At 40.4% G+C, this 19617-nt stretch overlaps 1 protein-coding gene and 1 long non-coding RNA gene across 3 annotated transcripts in view; one reads left to right on the forward strand and one right to left on the reverse strand.

Moving 5' to 3' along the window:
* Nucleotides 1–19617, reverse strand: part of CADM2 (cell adhesion molecule 2) — a 377294-nt gene that overhangs the window by 227850 nt on the left and 129827 nt on the right. The window lies entirely within an intron of this gene.
* LOC310640000 overlaps nucleotides 1–19617 on the forward strand; it is a 154558-nt gene that overhangs the window by 92818 nt on the left and 42123 nt on the right. The gene's annotated exons all lie outside the window — the stretch shown is intronic.

Below are 19617 nucleotides of genomic sequence, written 5' to 3' on the forward strand. Positions count from 1 at the left end.
CGCGCAGACCTGCCGACCTTTGGGGAGGTTTGGGCGCCTCCCCAAACGTCCCCAAACCTTGGCAGGTCTCTGTTCCTGTTTGGGGAGGTTTGGGCGCCTCCCCAAACCTCCCCAAACCTCGGCAGGTCTCCGTTCCTGTTTGGGGAGGTTTGGGCGCCTCCCCAAACCTCCCCAAACCTCGGCAGGTCTCCGTTCCTCCGCGCAGACCTGCCGAGGTTTGGGGAGGTTTGGGGAGGCGCCCAAACCTCCCCAAAGGTCGGCAGGAAGAACGGAGACCTGCCGAGGTTTGGGGAGGTTTGGGGAGGCGCCCAAACCTCCCCAAAGGTCGACAGGTCTGCGCGGAGGAATGGAGACCTGCCGAGGTTTGGGGAGGTTTGGGGAGGCGCCCAAACCTCCCCAAAGGTCGGCAGGTCTGCGCAGAGGAACGGAGACCTGCCGAGGTTTGGGGAGGTTTGGGGAGGCGCCCAAACCTCCCCAAAGGTCGGCAGGTCTGCGCGGAGGAACGGAGACCTGCCGAGGTTTGGGGACGTTTGGGGAGGCGCCCAAACCTCCCCAAACAGGAACGGAGACCTGCCGAGGTTTGGGGACGTTTGGGGAGGCGCCCAAACCTCCCCAAAGGTCGGCAGGTCTGCGCGGAGGAACGGAGACCTGCCGAGGCTTGGGGAGGTTTGGGGAGGCGCCCAAACCTCCCAAAACAGGAACGGAGACCTGCCGAGGTTTGGGGACGTTTGGGGAGGCGCCCAAACCTCCCCAAACAGGAACGGAGACCTGCCGAGGTTTGGGGACGTTTGGGGAGGCGCCCAAACCTCCCCAAAGGTCGGCAGGTCTGCGCGGAGGAACGGAGACCTGCCGAGGTTTGGGGACGTTTGGGGAGGCGCCCAAACCTCCCCAAACAGGAACGGAGACCTGCCGAGGTTTGGGGACGTTTGGGGAGGCGCCCAAACCTCCCCAAACAGGAACGGAGACCTGCCGAGGTTTGGGGACGTTTGGGGAGGCGCCCAAACCTCCCCAAAGGTCGGCAGGTCTGCGCGGAGGAACGGAGACCTGCCGAGGTTTGGGGACGTTTGGGGAGGCGCCCAAACCTCCCCAAAGGTCGGCAGGTCTGCGCGGAGGAACGGAGACCTGCCGAGGTTTGGGGACGTTTGGGGAGGCGCCCAAACCTCCCCAAAGGTCGGCAGGTCTGCGCGGAGGAACGGAGACCTGCCGAGGTTTGGGGAGGTTTGGGGAGGCGCCCAAACCTCCCCAAACAGGAACGGAGACCTGCCGAGGTTTTGGGAGGTTTGGGGAGGCGCCCAAACCTCCCCAAACAGGAACGGAGACCTGGGGAGGTTTGGGGAGGCGCCCAAACCTTCCCAAACGTCGGCAGGTCTGCGCGGAGGAACGGAGACCTGCCGAGGTTTGGGGAGGCGCCCAAACCTCCCCAAAGGTCGGCAGGAGGAACGGAGACCTGCCGAGGTTTGGGGAGGTTTGGGGAGGCGCCCAAACCTCCCCAAAGGTCGGCAGGAGGAACGGAGACCTGCCGAGGTTTGGGGAGGTTTGGGGAGGCGCCCAAACCTCCCCAAAGGTCGGCAGGAGGAACGGAGACCTGCCGAGGTTTGGGGAGGCGCCCAAACCTCCCCAAACGTCGGCAGGTCTGCGCGGAGGAACGGAGACCTGCCGAGGTTTGGGGAGGTTTGGGGAGGCGCCCAAACCTCCCCAAAGGTCGGCAGGTCTGCACGGAGGAACGGAGACCTGCCGAGGTTTGGGGACGTTTGGGGAGGCGCCCAAACCTCCCCAAAGGTCGGCAGGTCTGCGCGGAGGAACGGAGACCTGCCGAGGTTTGGGGACGTTTGGGGAGGCGCCCAAACCTCCCCAAACAGGAACGGAGACCTGCCGAGGTTTGGGGACGTTTGGGGAGGCGCCCAAACCTCCCCAAAGGTCGGCAGGTCTGCGCGGAGGAACGGAGACCTGCCGAGGCTTGGGGAGGTTTGGGGAGGCGCCCAAACCTCCCCAAACAGGAACGGAGACCTGCCGAGGTTTGGGGAGGTTTGGGGAGGCGCCCAAACCTCCCCAAACAGGAACGGAGACCTGCCGAGGTTTGGGGACGTTTGGGGAGGCGCCCAAACCTCCCCAAAGGTCGGCAGGTCTGCGCGGAGGAACGGAGACCTGCCGAGGTTTGGGGACGTTTGGGGAGGCGCCCAAACCTCCCCAAACAGGAACGGAGACCTGCCGAGGTTTGGGGACGTTTGGGGAGGCGCCCAAACCTCCCCAAACAGGAACGGAGACCTGCCGAGGTTTGGGGACGTTTGGGGAGGCGCCCAAACCTCCCCAAAGGTCGGCAGGTCTGCGCGGAGGAACGGAGACCTGCCGAGGTTTGGGGACGTTTGGGGAGGCGCCCAAACCTCCCCAAAGGTCGGCAGGTCTGCGCGGAGGAACGGAGACCTGCCGAGGTTTGGGGAGGTTTGGGGAGGCGCCCAAACCTCCCCAAACAGGAACGGAGACCTGCCGAGGTTTTGGGAGGTTTGGGGAGGCGCCCAAACCTCCCCAAACAGGAACGGAGACCTGGGGAGGTTTGGGGAGGCGCCCAAACCTTCCCAAACGTCGGCAGGTCTGCGCGGAGGAACGGAGACCTGCCGAGGTTTGGGGAGGCGCCCAAACCTCCCCAAAGGTCGGCAGGAGGAACGGAGACCTGCCGAGGTTTGGGGAGGTTTGGGGAGGCGCCCAAACCTCCCCAAAGGTCGGCAGGAGGAACGGAGACCTGCCGAGGTTTGGGGAGGTTTGGGGAGGCGCCCAAACCTCCCCAAAGGTCGGCAGGAGGAACGGAGACCTGCCGAGGTTTGGGGAGGCGCCCAAACCTCCCCAAACGTCGGCAGGTCTGCGCGGAGGAACGGAGACCTGCCGAGGTTTGGGGAGACGCCCAAACCTCCCCAAACGTCGGCAAGTCTCCGTTCCTCCGCGCCCTGCCTGCCTGCTTCTTTCCGCTGCGGAAAGAAGCAGGCAGGCAAGGCGCGGAGTTTGGGGAGGTGCGCGCGCACCTCCCCAAACCTCCCCAAACTTCGGCAGGTCTCGGACGGCGGTGGCTTGGGAGAGGTGCGGGCGATCCCGGAAGCACCAAAGCCTCGGCCGCGCACAAGTCCTCGGTAAGTTTTTTTTGTTGACTGGAGTATAAGCCGAAGTGGAATTTTTCAGCCCAAAAAGTGGGCTGAAAAATTCGGCTTATACTCAAGTATATACGGTAAGTACTATAGTTTATGCTAACAAAATCCAGAATAATTTGAAAATCTCTTATCACAGAAATTGTGCTTATTGCCTCTGTTGACAAGAACAACTTAAACTTGTGTGATGAACAAGAAATCATGAAAAGTCTTATGATGGAAAGCATCCAACAGATGAAGACCATACATTCAGCACTCCTGCTCTTGAATACGAGTTCCATTCCTGCCATACTGTAGAGATAATGCTCTGAGGTTTTTCTGTATGACTTATATATGAAGTATAGAGAGGAACATTTCCTCTACATTTATCATTGATTTAACTGCAAGGGAGACCCTTGGTTTCTGTGGCTTTTATTTGCTGAATTTTGAAGGGTGAATCTATCACATAAGCAGAGCAAAATCTATTTTGCAAACGTTGGCTGATCAATGATATTTGTCCAGTATTCAGCCACACAAATCCAGATCACTACTAGCTGAAACCAATATATCAGTAACTACAGCCACCTTGGAAAAGTTGTGGAAGGAGCAAAGACTCCATAACTTAATACAACACCTACAGAACAAAACTCCAAGAACACTTATATAGCAGCTGCATCTTAACAATATAAATCAGGGTACCACTACATACTTGAGTCAAGAAAGACAAACTTTTCACTGCCATTTAATTGTCATTTGGCTAATAAGTGACCAGTCCTTGAATAAAAAACAGAATAACAGAGTTGGAAGGGACCTTGCAGGTCTTCTAGTCCAACCCCCTGCTCAGGCAGGAAACCCTATACCATTTCAGACAAATAGTTGTCCAATCTCTTCTTAAAAAGCTTCCACTGTTGGAACATTCACAACTTCAGGTGAAGTTGTTTCTATCATAGGATGGAACGGCTAGAGGATATAAGTACTGCTCTGGCCCACATTCTGTATGGTAGCAGCATGTTGGCAGCAGTTTTTCCCACACTAGTTCTACTGAGCCTTCACTTTGGCTAGGCAAAGGAATTGCCTTTTTGACATTAGAACACTGCAAAAAATATTCTCCTTCTTCAATGTTTATGTGAAAATTCCTAGTGCAGTCACTGAGATGTATGTTCTTTCTCTCTTCACCCTACACTGATTAGACACAGATTTTATGTGTCCCATTTCAAGGGTTTTCTAGTAGAGGACATGGATTTCATTTATCTCTTCTCCTTTCTGACTAAGGATATATTTGGATATATCCTTACACTTTGCCCAGTTCTGCATTTCTATAACTGCTATCTGCATCATCTAAGGTCTTCAATATTTGCATTATTTTTAGTTTTATGCATCCTTATCTTCAGCTATTTTATTTTTTTAGACTGCACACCATAATAAAAAAATTGATTAGATGATGTTACATGTTATTTATTGAAATAACAAATAACTGTCCTTACAGCATTGAATGATACAATGCAGGGAGAGCAACACAACATACTCCTGATTTGAATGTTTTAAAGGCATGCTGCAGGCATAGGAATGCCAGGACTCTGAAATGGGAGAAGGTCTAGCAATAATAGCTATATCAATAAACATCTTCCTTTTTCTTTTACAAATATAATTATTGCATAACCATGCTTATTCATAGGAAAATTCATATGAGCAAAACAGTAATGTCTTTAAAGAAGATTTTGTCATTAATCACACTGAGTTACTGTGTATAATGGTACATTCATCAATAAACATTTTGTAAGTATAGTTCTAAGTCTTTGGGAAAATAATATGATTTGTACAGGTCTTAACTATACTAGTTAAGCAAAGTAACTAGACAGCAAAGTAGAGCGAGCAAGACAAAGCAAATGGCTGCTACCGAATTTCATTCCTCCTATCCAGTTATGTTTCAAAGGAGGAATTTATCTATAATTTGGAAACATTTTTTTCCTAAATTTACAAGAAGAAACTGATGCCATGCTATAGAATAACATAACATTATGTTACCTTATGGTGAGATGGGCAGCAAAATTTAATGAATAAATAAATCTTGTGAATATACTATAATTGTGAGGATCACATTGAAATGAAGAAGTCTTGTTGATCACTAATCCAAAACTTCCCTTCCTTTCCCTTTCCTCCTGACATAATCTTCTCTTTATTCATCCTGTAGCCTTGTTCTTCTATGGGTTCTTTACACTACTCCAAACTCTCGAGTATCAGATTGTGTACAAGGTGTTATATACTGGGTTTGTTGCTTGATTGACAAGACGAGGCGAGTGAGTTCAGCAAGAATCATTTTTTATTCAGTTACAGGAACTGAACTGAGAAACAGGGCTGCGAATGCAGCTATTTATACCCTGGCTTCTAGGTGGCGGCCAATAGGTTTAAAGCAATCTATTGCCGCCCTAGAAGCAGCCAATGGCGGCGCTGGAGACAGGTTGTCTGAGGAGCTGGGAGCTGTTAGCCAGCTTCCCTGCTTAAACAACCTTCCAGCAATTAACCCCACGTGATACTCTTTAGTAAGACAAAAAGCAATACATTACACCAGGTGTTTAGTGAAATTTAATACAAGTCCTTGAATAATGCTAGACTCCCCAGGTACAAGGTTTCTCTGCAGCAGCATTTTCTGAAATATTCATTATTGTACAATTTTCTATTTCCTTGAGATATTACAGATTTAACAATGAAGATGGAACCACTTTATGAAGAATGCTATGTGAGAATGTGGGACCTGACTCGATAAACAAAAATACTGATGATTTTTTTGGCAATCTTGTACACTTAATAAAATAAGATTTTTCAGAAGAAAACAAATGCTAGACAATTGGAGTTAAATGCCATAATTTACTTCCACAAGAAGCTAAATTGGAATTCATTTATAGTCCTTTTCAAAAGACACGTTTGTAAAAATGGAATAGATCCTAGGTGAAAATTATCTTCTACTACCACAAATACGAGTCAAATTATTATTTTGTATTTTCTAAATTTCCAAATAAGAAAATTAGCTTATTTCTTAAAGAATGCAGCTTTCTAAAAACAATCAAAATGATTGCTAAATTAAGCTATTTCTGTCCCACCCACCCCCACCACTGCCTCTTTTCATACACAATAGATAACACACTTAAACTTTGGGGAAACAGACAATATGTTGATTTTCCCATGGTTTCATGGCAGTCTTTCTTAATGCTCATACTGCAGTACTGAGCTTCAAATCCTACATAAAATCACATATACACAAATGATGGATCTGGCAGCCAGTCTTCTTCTTGGCAACACACTGACATTTTATGGTCAAGCAAGCTAAACACACTTCTATAATAAGAATAAAATACCCCTTCAGGAATAAACTCAATTTTGTATTATGCTATTCAAGAAACATGTTATTACAAAGTTAATTATACAAATAGATATTTTGTAATGATATTTCCAGCATGAAAATTTCTAATACACAATATCGGAATGCCCAATAATCCCTAACGTTAGTCTGAAAGTCTACAAAAACAACATGTGTAGTATTTGTTTTTTCTGGTAACTCTTAATGAACTTCTCAAGACTCAGTGATTATTTTTTTTTGTAGATACAATATGAAATATGGGAAGAAGAGACCATTTGTTGTATTTGAAGATAAGGCTATAAGATTTCTATTTTTTTTTTGTTTTAGAGACATTTATTTGTTAGGATTTTAATGCTTTAATGCTGCATGTCACCCAGAGTTGTTTCATTACAAAAAATAAATAAACAAGTTACGCTTTTATACTTGTGATGAAGGAGAAAGTAACTTCCTCATATATTTTTTTCTTAATTATTTTTCTTCCATTTTATTTTTCTATTTTTTTTCCTTATTCTGAAGTCTCTTTTTATTTTTATTCTTTTATTTTTTAACTTGTAATATTTATAACTTTATAGAATTTTTAATAAAATTACTACAAAATTATTTGTGACACTTTTTAAGGAGTGGTGCTGCTAGAAACAGGAATACATTTTATAGTTCCTCATAGGGATTCGTTTTAGGAAATGAATTACTTTCATTTCAAACTATTTGCTCTGGTTACTTCTACTTTGCCTTGTCACCAATCAAGGTACTGCATTTAGTGTATATCACAGCAACAATATGCTGAAAAATTTGGATTCACTCCACTAAAATAATTTGCAATAATCATATAACATAGCTGAGAGCCAGACAGCAACTGAGCCATAGCCTTTGTTCATAATGAAACCGTAACAGTTCTTGAGAGGTTTGGTGGTAATATGGACTATATTTCTTATAAATATACAGTAATAAACAAATTCCAAACTAGTAGGGACAAATTTGCCTTAAAATAAGGAGTAATTAAATAATTTATTCTAGACAATGGCAAAATCAGAATAATATATGTGTATTAGAAACCAGGGAAAACAGAAACGGCAAAACAACAACAAACAAACAGGAAATAACTACCCAGATGCATCTAGAGTGAGCATTCATATAGCTTTCATATGGTATAAATAGTCCAACAGTAGAATCAGTGGTATTATAGCAGACAGTGAATGAAGAGAGGTCAATTTAATGAAAGCACCATTGGAGCCTCAGAACTCAAGCTCTGCCTCTTTGGGCTGATATAATAATTGTATGTTGCTGCTTTTGTCATTCTGATCAAAATGGCTGCAACCCATGGACATTGTTGATCAAGATTTTTATGAGATACAAATATGTGGGTCAGCCTTAAAATATTTTAGCCTTTTGTCCATCACCAGTGTCATAAATAACAGGCTTCTGTAAATTGGCAGAGGATGTTTAGGAAAATGCAAATGAACTAGGTATTAGGAATTAGGTAGCAAGAATCACAAGGATTCCATACATACACAGATGTCCATTCCAACCTTAATATTCTTTATCACAATCTTGAGATTACTTCCAGAGAAGAATAAAGTTATTGGTCACATTTTAGTTGTCCTTCATTGCTCCCTTTTTTGAAACTATTTATTCACTGAGTTCAGGAATAGCAACCATGTTTCTTATACCACAATGTACATAGTATTTCCTGATGAATCAGAAGCTTTCTTCCTGAACCCTTTATTTGATTTTCACATATCAAGTGACTGCTACTCAATTTATGAAATATCTGAGAATGCTAATATATTCTTACAAAAAACAAAATAATGAAAATTCTCATAGATTTGCACAAGTCAAACTCAATAGTCATATTTATCTGCAGAATGGACAGGACCAGGGCTTTTTTTCTCATATAACGCTCAGAATGGAGTTCCGGCACCTTTTTTGGATGGAACCTTGTAGGGTAGGCAAGGTGGGTTGTATGACATGTGTGAGTTCCGGCACCTTTTTCTTTTACAAAAAAAGCACTGGACAGGACTAACCTTCAAGTATCTGCCATGGAATTGTTAAACGGAAGAAATCTATCAGGAAGTAATCACCTTAGTATAGCTCTATAAATATGTTTAAATACATTCAAATTGAAACCCAGACCTATAATAAATAGCTAAATATTCAGAGGTTTTGCCTTGTTACAAATATTTTTTGAATTGTTTCTCACATATTTATTTATATCAGCTGGAACTACCAATCTTACCAGTTTATAGTAATAAGAACCAAAAAAGGAAAGAATCATGGTACGATTAAAAAATAAAGTACATAAACCATAAAACCATAATTACATAGAGAACATTGTTCATCACAGATCTTCTGTACAGATCTTTTATTTTCTTAAGAGGGGGAACATTTTGGCAAGATACTATTAAAAATGAAGGGGGAAACACAATCAATCTTTAACTTTTAGCCTTTTACCTAAATTACCTATATAACACAGCAGAAATGAAGAACTGAAGTTGCTGAAGTATAGAATTATTTTGTTTGCAATTTTAACTATTCAATTCAATGCATGTTATTTACTACTGCCTCCTCTCTTGCCTTCTGGTATTAAATGAGGACTTTGACAGCACATCTTATACACCTATTGCAATTTTTGAAGCATCACATTTATATTAATTGCATAAAGAGGAACTGCTTTAAAATTAGTAGAAAGATATATCATCAAAAACAGTATGCATCTTGTGTAGCATTCTGTGTAGTCAAAACAGATTTTCTTCCCATCTGCTGTTCACCTTTTCTACATACTAGGAAAGTGATGGAGTGAATCAGCAGACTAGGAATTCTTTAAAATGGCAAATGGGATAAATATGCTCTCAGGAAAAAAAAAGCCTATGCAGATATAGAAGGTTCTGGAAAGTTAAAGGTAAAGGTAAAGGTTCCCCCGCACATGCGTGCTAGTCGTTTCCAACTCTAGGGGCCGGTGCTCATCTCCGTTTCAAAGCCGAAGAGCCAGCGCTTGTCCGAGGACGTCTACGTGGTCATGTGGCCGGCATGACTAGACGCCAAAGGCGCACGGAACGCTGTTACCTTCCCACCGTAGTGGTCCCTATTTTTCTACTTGCATTTTGACGTGCTTTCGAACTGCTAGGTTGGCAGAAGCTGGGACGAGTAACAGGCGCTCACTCTGTTATGCGGCACTCGGGATTCGACCCGCCAAACTGCCGACCTTCTGATCGACAAGCTCAGCGTCCTAACCCACTGAGCAACCGCGTCCCTTTCTGGAAAGTTAGCATAGCCAAATATCTGAGGTCTATAATTTGTGCAATTAAAATAAAATGGTTTAGATTCATAACAAATATTCTGCTGAGAGAGACAAGAGTTTAATAGAGACCCACTTCAGATGTATTCACGTAGGCATCTTGATTGGTCACTCCCATATGTTTCACAGGTGTAACATCATCCTCAGATATGTTGTTAAGCCACACTTTGGTCTTTTCAAGAATATGCAAACTGGCCCAGTCAGCCAGCTAGCCCAGTTCACGCTATAAACTAGGAAGGAAGGAAGGAAGGAAGGAAGGAAGGAAGGAAGGAAGGAAGGAAGGAAGGAAGGAAGGAAGGAAGGAAGGAAGGAAGGATCCAGAGGATACATTGGTAATCAGAATAACTGGAAAAAAAGAAAAGATGGCAATTGGATAAGTTACTCTGGGCCCATTTATTAGCAAGACTGACATCCAACTGTCCAAAATACAAGACATGGAAAGCAGATCAATTGTACTTCATTTCTGCTTGAAGCGTGACTTGAGAGCACAGCACTTGATACTCATATTTAAACTATTCTGCATTGATTATTTTTGGGCATAAGAGAGGGGGAGAAAAATTCTATGAGGCTTCCAGTTATTAAGCACTACATTTTATGGTTTCTCTTTCCTGATCTGGCCTTCTGGATCGTACCAGCTCTATAAAATATGGAAATATTTTTTAGAAACAGTTTCACTATGGAATGTATTTCCTAGGCACATTTGTATACTTGAAACTATCATTTTAAGGCTGGTTAAATAAAGATTAGTGCCAATGTTTTACTTATTAGTTTGTGCCTTCATCTGGAAATGATGATGTAATTTAGGTGGATAACTAGTTTACAGTCTTTCCATTGCACAGACTAAAATATCTGCAATAGAGATTTCTTTTTAAAATTTTCCAGCAACCCTCCTGTATAAGAAAGTCATCCATTATATAATGATACAAGCTTAAAGTGGCATGTATCACTGCTGTTTGATTACTAGTGGGAAGATGACTTGCATTCCCCTTTATAGACCTCTATCAGGATCCAGCAGTGATGAATTGGATTTCCCTTGCTTCAGCCCAATGATGGATTACTTAGCACAAAGAATAAGAATAGTGGAATGCAGTCTGAAATTAATTAACATCACAAGTAAAAGTTTCAGGAATTGATCTACAAGATGATTTACAATTGATGGGCATTGCCAGCAAAATGCTTCTAAAACGTGAATGCAAACAGAAAATGCTTTAATCTGGGTGACTGGCATAATTACAATACTGACATTCTAACAAGTAGCAGGGAGGGGAACAAGGGAAACCTGGATTAAAATAGAAAATTACCATCTAATTTTCAAGTCAAGAAATTTGAATTAACTACTACTACATCACTACTACTACAACTCTAATGAAATAGAATACTGTGAAACAATGAATTCCATTACCTACTACAGAAACTCTCTGTAATGTTGCTAAGACATACTAATATTAATACCAATAATACTAATACTAATGATAATAATAATAATAACAATAATAATAATAATTTGGAATGAACCTTGGAGGTCATCTAGTCCAACCTCCTGCTCAGCCAGGAAAACCTATCCCATTTCAGAGAAATGGCTGTCCAATCTCTTCTTAAAAACTTCCATTGTTGGAGCATTCACAGCTTCTGGAGGCAGGTTGTTCCACTGATTAATTGTTCTAACTGTCAGGAAATTTCTCCTTAGTTCTAAATTGCTTCTCTCTTTGGTTAGTTTTCATCCATTGCTTCTTGTCCTGCCTCTTGTCCTCAGGTGTTTTAGAGAATAGCTTGACTCCCTCTTCTTTGTGTCATCCCCTGAGATATTGGAACACTGCTATTATGTCACCCCTAGTCCTTCTCTTCATTAAACTAAACATATCCAATTCCAGCAACTGTTCCTTATGTTTTATCCTCCAGTCCCCTAATCATCTTCGTTGCTCTTCTCTGTACTCTTTCTAGAGTCTCATCTTTTTTTACATCATGGTGACCAAAACTGAATTCAGTATTCTAAGTGTGGCCTTACAAAGTCATTATAAAGTGGTATTAACACTTCACATGATCTTGATTCTATTCCTCTGTTAATGCAGCCTAGCACTGTGTTGGCTTTTTTGGCAGCTGCAGCACACTGCTGGCTCATATTTAAGTGATTGTCCACTAGGACTCCAAGATACCTCTCACAGTTACTACTATTGAGCAAGATACCACTTATACTATTCCTGTGCATTTGGTTTTTCTTGCCTAAATGTAGAATCTTATTTTTTCATCATTGAATTTCATTTTGTTAGATAGCGCCCATGTTCAAGTCTATCAAGATCCTCCTATATCTTAAGCTATTAAGTTCCATTGAGGACCACACACTGAGTATGGCTGGTCAGCCAGCAATGAATCCATCTGGTGGTGATGCTGTCTAATCCACATTTTTCTATCTTATCAAGTAGTATCAAATTTTATCAAATGCCTTACTGAAGTCCAAGTAAATTATATCCACAGCATTCCTCTGGTCCACTAATTTTGTCACCTGTTCAAATAATGCAATAAGATTATTCTGGCATGATCTGTTTTTGACAAACCCATGTTGGCTTTTGGTAATGACTTTGTTTGCCTCTAGGTATTCGCTGATTCGCTGCTTATCTTTTCCAGAATCTTCCCAGGTCTTGAAATCAAGCTGATAGATCTGTAGTTTTCGGGATCCATTTTTTTTCCTTTTTTGAAGATAGGAACTACATCAGCTCTTTTCTAGTGCTCTGGTAGTTCCCCAGTGCTCCAGGATCTTTGAAAAATATAGTTCAGTGGTTCTGAGATCACATCTGCCAGTTCCTTGAGAACCCTGGGGTGTAATCCATCTGTCCTGGTGAATTGAACTCATCTAGGGTGGACAGGTCCTCACTTTCCATTTTCTTGCCTATCTTAACTTGTGTTTCTAATCTGTTTTTTTACAGTAGTGTTTTTGATAAAGACGGATGCACAAAATGAGTTCAGTAGTTCTGCTTTCTCCCTGTTGCTTGTCACCTTCTTGCCACTTTCTCCCACTAATGGACCAATCATTTCCTTAACCTTTTTCTTGTTTTTTATATGTTGAAAGAAGCTTTTTTTGTTGTTTTTTTGACATTTGTTGCAAGCCTTAGTTCATTTTGAGCCTTAGCTTTCCTCCCTTCATCCTTGAAGGCTCAGGCTATTTGCTGATATTCTGCCTTAGTTATGTGCCCCTCTTTCCACTTTTTATACTTGTCCTTTTTGTCTTTCAATTTATCAGAGAGTTCTTTATGCAGCCATGCTGGTTCCTTTTGAGAGCTAATATTTTTCTTCTTCATTGGTATTGTGCTAGATTGGGCTTTTGTAATCTCACTTTTCAAAATTTCCCAAGCTTCTTGAGTTGTTTTCCCCTTGAGGATTCTCATTCATGGGATCCTTTCCAAGCTCCTCTAAGTTTGTTGAAATTACCTCTCTTAAAGTCCAAGACTCTAGTTTGACTGTGTTCTATTGCTTGTGCTTGCATAATGTTGAATTCCAATATTGCATGATCACTTCCTCCCAAGGTTCCTGTGGCTTCAACCCCTTCTATCATTTCAACTCTGTTGGTGAGAATTTGGTCCAGTATGGCTGATCCCCTAGTTCCCTTCTCTATTTTTTGGGAGACAATGTTGTCTGCTAAGTTTGTCAGGAATCTGTTTGATCTTCTATTTGGCAAAGAGTTTGTCTCCCAGTTGATCTCCAGGTAATTAAAGTCCCCCATTACTATTGTGATGTACTTTCTACATACCTTAGTTAACTGACTAGCAAAAAGTTCATCTATTTCCTTTGTTTGGTTGGGTGACCTATAGCATACACCTATGGCAATGTCATTTTTCTCCTTTTATATTAACCCAAATGCATTCAATACAATTTTCATCATCGTTGTGCTCTATTTCTGTAGAGATATTGTTATTTCTTATATAGAGAGCTACTCTGCCTCCTCTTTTATTTGTTCTGTTTCTTTTAAATAATTTAAATCCCTCTTGCTGTGTGTTCCATTTCTGGGTTTTATACCATCAGGTTTCCGTAATGGCAACAATATCATATCTGCCCTCATTTACCTGAATTTCTAGTTCACCCTGTTTATTGCTCGTACTCTGTGCAATGGTGTATAGACATTTGAGTCCTTTATGACTGACCTTGTGTTTACTTTATACATAACCTGTGTGGTGCTTGAATTCCCTTATTTTCTTACCACCTGTTTGATTACTGCACATGGTGTGGCACTCACTATTAAAAACTTGATTTTGCTTGACAGCTAGGTTGATATTCTTGTCCACGCACATCTGTGTTACATGAACTGATAGCCTTACAATTTTTAGTTTGCCAGGGACAGGAATGTTCTGTATAAATTAACTCACTGTTCCCGTTGTTCAATTTAAATATTTCTACAGAAAATCTGTGAATTTATTGCCAAGTAACTCAGTCCCTTTCTTTCATGGATGCAAACCATCTCTTTTGTACACTTTTTCATTGGACCAGCTGCAGAGATCATGACTAATGTAACCAAAGCGTTCTCCTTTACACCACTACTTTAATCACAATTTTGCTATATGCTGGCCTTTTCCATTTTGTTTCTTAAACACTGATAAAATCTCTGAAAAAGGAAGCCTACAGCGTATCCTAAGTTTCTGCTAAGTTCCTGCCCCAGGCTCTGGAAATCATTCTGCACAAAGAGTACATCTTTTGGGGACAGATCATTAGTGCCAAGATGTACAATAGCATCCACATCACAGTCCTTGCTGGCACTGTTGTCTATCTTAAAAACATGCTTCTTGTCCCTAGTGGCAGTAGCACCTGGGAGACACATGACCTCTTTCGAAACCTCTGTATCCTTTCCTAAATTTACATCCCTTATAATTGAAACACCAACCAGAAGGTGACTTCTCTTTTTGGATGCCTTGCTCTTCTTGCATGACTGATGTGTAATGCATGATTCACACTTTCCCCTGTCCAAAACAAATTCTTCATCTTGTACTACAATTCCTTGCTTATTTGAATTATCATCATAACAACTACCTTGACCTGTCTCCTTAAAGTCCCAATTAAGGTCAGCAAGGGCACTGTATCTGTTATGCAGAGACACAGCAAAATCTTTGTGTGTATGGCTCACAGCTCTCACCCTGCCAGATCTCACGGTTGTCCATACTGCCCTTCTCCTGCAGGATCTTTGTGGTAGAGGGGGCTGATAACACGGCAGCTCAACAGAACAGAAGGGCTGAACTGGACACCTAATTTCTACCTGAAGACCACAGATTACAGACCTTAGATAAGTAATCTGTCCTTGTAGACTAATAATTATATAGACTAATGAAATTCAGATTTATTCATCCCATTCCTATCTTTTCTTCCCCTGGCACTAGTGTGAAGAGGAAATGGCTTCTATTTTCAGCTGCTCATGATATTTGAATTAAGAAGGTGATGACTAACCAGTTTTTTTTATATTTGACATATTAAATAAATAAAAAATCCAGCAGATTATTATTCTCCTCTTCTCTATAAAGACAGAAAGAGTATCAGGAAAAGCAAAAACTTATAAGTTGCTATCCATAAAATATAGTCTAAGTTACTATTGACTCTATCAGACTTTTAAACCAGTTTGCTTTTGAATGGTATATGTAGTATATGAGTACATATGCTACATATACTATTTATATGAGACAGTACTGAACAAGGCTAAATCATACTAAAGTATTAACTGCTGTACTGGCAGCTTAATTATAATCAACAAAAGAAAAAAGGGAAGATATATAATCTCATTCAATTAAATGGAAGTGTCTGCAAACCTTTATCACATTGTTATTTAACTATTATTACCGAACAAAATATATACACAAATATATATATGGATATAAAAAAATCTACATACCCCTCTTAATATGTAAGTTTTTGAGAAAAAAAAATCAAAGCAAGGTAAGTTATTTCAGAATTTTTCCCCACCTTTAATTCCCACCTTTAATATAAACTGTACAATTCAACTGAAAACCAAACTAAAATCTTTCAGGGGAATTTTTTTTTTAAAAAGTAAAAAAAAAACCAAAGCGATTGCATAAGAGTGTACACCCTTAAACTAATACTATATTGGAGCACCTTTTGATTTTATGGCAACATTTGGTCTTTTGGAGTTGGAGAAGATTACCATCTCTTTAGGTAATTGGTTCCACTATAAAACTGCTCTTAACATTAGGATTTTCTTTCCTTTCACATTCATTCAAATTCTGCCTCCTGGTAACTTACAGAGCATATAAAAAGTCTACGCACCCATGTTAAAATGCCAGGTTTTTGAAATGTAAAAAAAACCCAAACAGATCAAGATAAATCAGTTCAGAATTCTTTTACCTTTAATATAACACATAAGTTGTAAAATTTAATTTGAAAAAAAATGGAAAATGTTAGGGGCCAAAATAATAGTAAAAAAAATTACAGTAATGTGTTTGCATAAAAATGCACCCCCTTAAACTAATACTTTGTTGAAGTACTTTATTACTTTGCAAAAGTGTTCCAAATACATCAGATTGTAAGCACATGTCCTATGCACAGTCTTCTTCACCCCACAGATTTTCAATTGGATTCAGCTATAAGCTCTGCCTGGCCAATTTCAAAAAGTTTTATCTTCTTACGATAAAGCCATTCTCTTGTTGATTTGGAAGCATGCTTTGGGTCATTATCATGTTGAAAGGTGAAATTTCTCTTCATCTTCAGCATTTTAACAAAGGGCTGAAGGTTTTGTGCCAAATTTGATTGATATTTGGAATTTGGATTTCCTTCTGCTTTGACTAAAATCCCAGTTCCAGTTGAAGAAAGGTAGCTTCAAAGCATAATGCTGTCCCCACCAGGCTTCATTAATGGTATTGTGGGAAGTCACCTTTCCTTCCTCCAGAGAAGGAAATATTAAAAGGTCAGAAAAATATATTTCCTAAAAAGATATTGAAAAACCAGGAAAGCATGCCCAGTTTTCTTAATAGCCCAGGTCTCCTTCCCCCAAGCAGAGACCAGTTCTATAGACATGCAAATGTAAACCATCAGGAAGGTTGGAGGTAGAAGCTTAGAAAGACAAAGACCTAAAATCTACATACCCCAGCCCCAGGAAAGCAGGATATGACCTTTGGACATAATAGGATTGACCCACAACCATCAAGAATACCAGAAAGCCACACCCAGACTCAGGTCAGAATACATGACATAGGAAATACAAAACCTGGAAATAACTCCAAACAAAAGACTCCAGGGGGTATAAAAACCCACTCCCTACATGTGCTCAGTCCTTTTTCTGCTGGAACCATCTTTCTGTCTGGGTCCCCTCTGCAATAAATTGTAACCTACTTCCTAAAGCAGTCACCATGTTGTTTATCCCCGGTTTGGACTGAACCATGATGAAAACTTTTCTTCCTACAATTTGGCACACCAGAATGGGACTTCAAGTTAACCTCTCCAATAAACTACAACATTCTTCCCAAAGCAGTTGCCATGTTTATTCCAAGCTTGGATGAACCATAATGAAGACTTTTCTTCCAACAGTATGATGTACTCTTAGTGATGGACAGTGTTAGTTTTAAGCCCAACATACTTTTTGGAATTATGGCTAAAATGTTCAATCTTGGTCTCATCAGACAATAACACATTTTCCCACATGCTTTTGTCAAGACTTGATGTAGGTGTTTGCAAAATGTAGCTGGGCTTGGATATTTTTCCTTGACACCCTAACCCATAGCCAAGATATATGAATAAATAGGAAATTGTTGTCACATGTAATACAGAATCAGCACTTGCCAGAAATTCCTGCAGTTCCTTTAATGTTGCTATGGGCAACTTGGCAAAATCTTGGACCAATTATTTTATTGTTTTTTTCATTAATTTTGGAGGGACATCCAGTTCTTGGAAATATAACTGTTGTGTCATACTTTCTCCACTTGTTGGTGACTGTCTTCACTGTGGCACATGGTAAATCCAATGCCGTAGATTGATTGATTGATTGATTGATTTAGCATCCTTCTCCTGATTGATATCTTCCAACTATGAGATCCCTTTGCTATTTGTAAGCTCTTTGCAAACCATGACTTTTGCTAGGAGGCAACTTAGAAAAATCCTACTAGAACAACTGAAGTTTATATGGCTTTGATCGTAATCACTTTAATTGATGGCATATTTAACATCAGTTTGAATGTGATTGGTTAATCTTTACACAGCCAATATCTATTTATAAGAGAATGTACATATTTATGCAATCACATTATTGTTACATTTTATTGTTATTTCTCCCCCTAAAAGATTTCCATTTGTTTTTCAATTGAATGTATAGTTTATACATTATATTAAAGATGGACTTATATTAGTCTGACTTTTTTATACAGATGTCAAAAAACCTGGCATTTGAAAATGGGTGTGTAGGCTTTTTATATCTATTGTATAAACATTATCAAAAGAATGAATAATGTTTACTTACAAACATTTATAACTAGCATTTGTACTTTCATGTATTCTTTCCACTATGTAAAATAACTAGGACAAAGTATCAGTAATAGTTAAATATTAATGTCTTATAGCTATAACTAACTATTTTGATCTCTCTTTCTCCATAGAAAGTCAATGTTGTAAAACAGCTGGAAAACCGAAATGCCTTATTAGCAGAAGCAGAAAAATTGCATCTTAATAATTTGCCTTATGAGGGAATTACTAACACTGAAAGAAAATGTTGAGGGTTTTTCCCCCCAATACATTTGCTAGAATATAATCTCAGAAAGCAAACAGAAAAGAAATAGAATCAAAGGAAGTAGCATTTCAACTAGCAGGAAGGAAATGTTGTTCTTTGAGAGTCAATTTGCATGCAAAAGAAAACTGCTGAGACACAGTAAAAGCCAGGGATCCACTGACGGGATTGAATGAAAAAGGCAAATCACAAAGAAATGAGTCATTTTCAAAGAAGAACTAAAGAAGAAAGGGCAAGTAAAACCCAAACTGCTTACTCAAGAGGCATAATCTATAAATTTTAATAAAAGGCCCAAATTATCAAGACAGTGGTATAACTAAACTATTCTAGTGAATTAGATGAGTTAAAAAATGTCTGCCTCTATGCTCAATAAAAAGATAATCCACAGAAATGGGAAAAAGAACAGTGTGTGATTTGTAAAATGAATGAGAAAGAAATCCAAGAAATACTAGAATAGAATAGAATAGAATAGAATAGAATAGAATAGAATAGAATAGAATAGAATAGAATAGAATAGAATAGAATAGAATAGAATAGAATAGAATATTGTTTCTCACAACAAAATTAAGTGCCGTCTATAGTGCACACTACACACAAGTAAAAATCACAAGTAAAAATATACATTATATACAGTCAGGTCCAGAAATATTGGGACATCAACACAATTCTAACATCTTTGGCTCTATACACCACCACAATGGATTTGGAATGAAACAAACACAATGTGCTTTAACTGCAGACTGTCAGCTTTAATTTGAGGGTATTTACATCCAACTCGGGTGAACGGTGTAGGAATTACAACAGTTTGCATATGTGCCTCCCACTTGGTAAGGGACCAATAGTAATGGGACAATTGGCTTCTCAGCTGTTCCATGGCCAGGTGTGTGATATTCCGTCATTACCCCAATTACAATGTGCAGATAAAAGGCCCAGAGTTCACTTCAAGTGTGCTATTTGCATTTGGAATCTGTTGCTGTCAACTCTCAAGATGAGATCCAAAGAGCAGTCACTATCAGTGAAGCAAGCCATCATTAGGCTGAAGAAACAAAACAAACCCATCAGAGAGATAGCAAGAACATTAGGCATGGCCAAAACAACTGTTTGGAACATTCTCAAAAAGAAGGAACGCACCGGTGAGCTCAGCAACACCAAAAGA

This window comes from Vipera ursinii, assembly GCF_947247035.1.
Source record: "Vipera ursinii genome assembly, chromosome: 4".
Taxonomy (NCBI): domain Eukaryota; kingdom Metazoa; phylum Chordata; class Lepidosauria; order Squamata; family Viperidae; genus Vipera; species Vipera ursinii.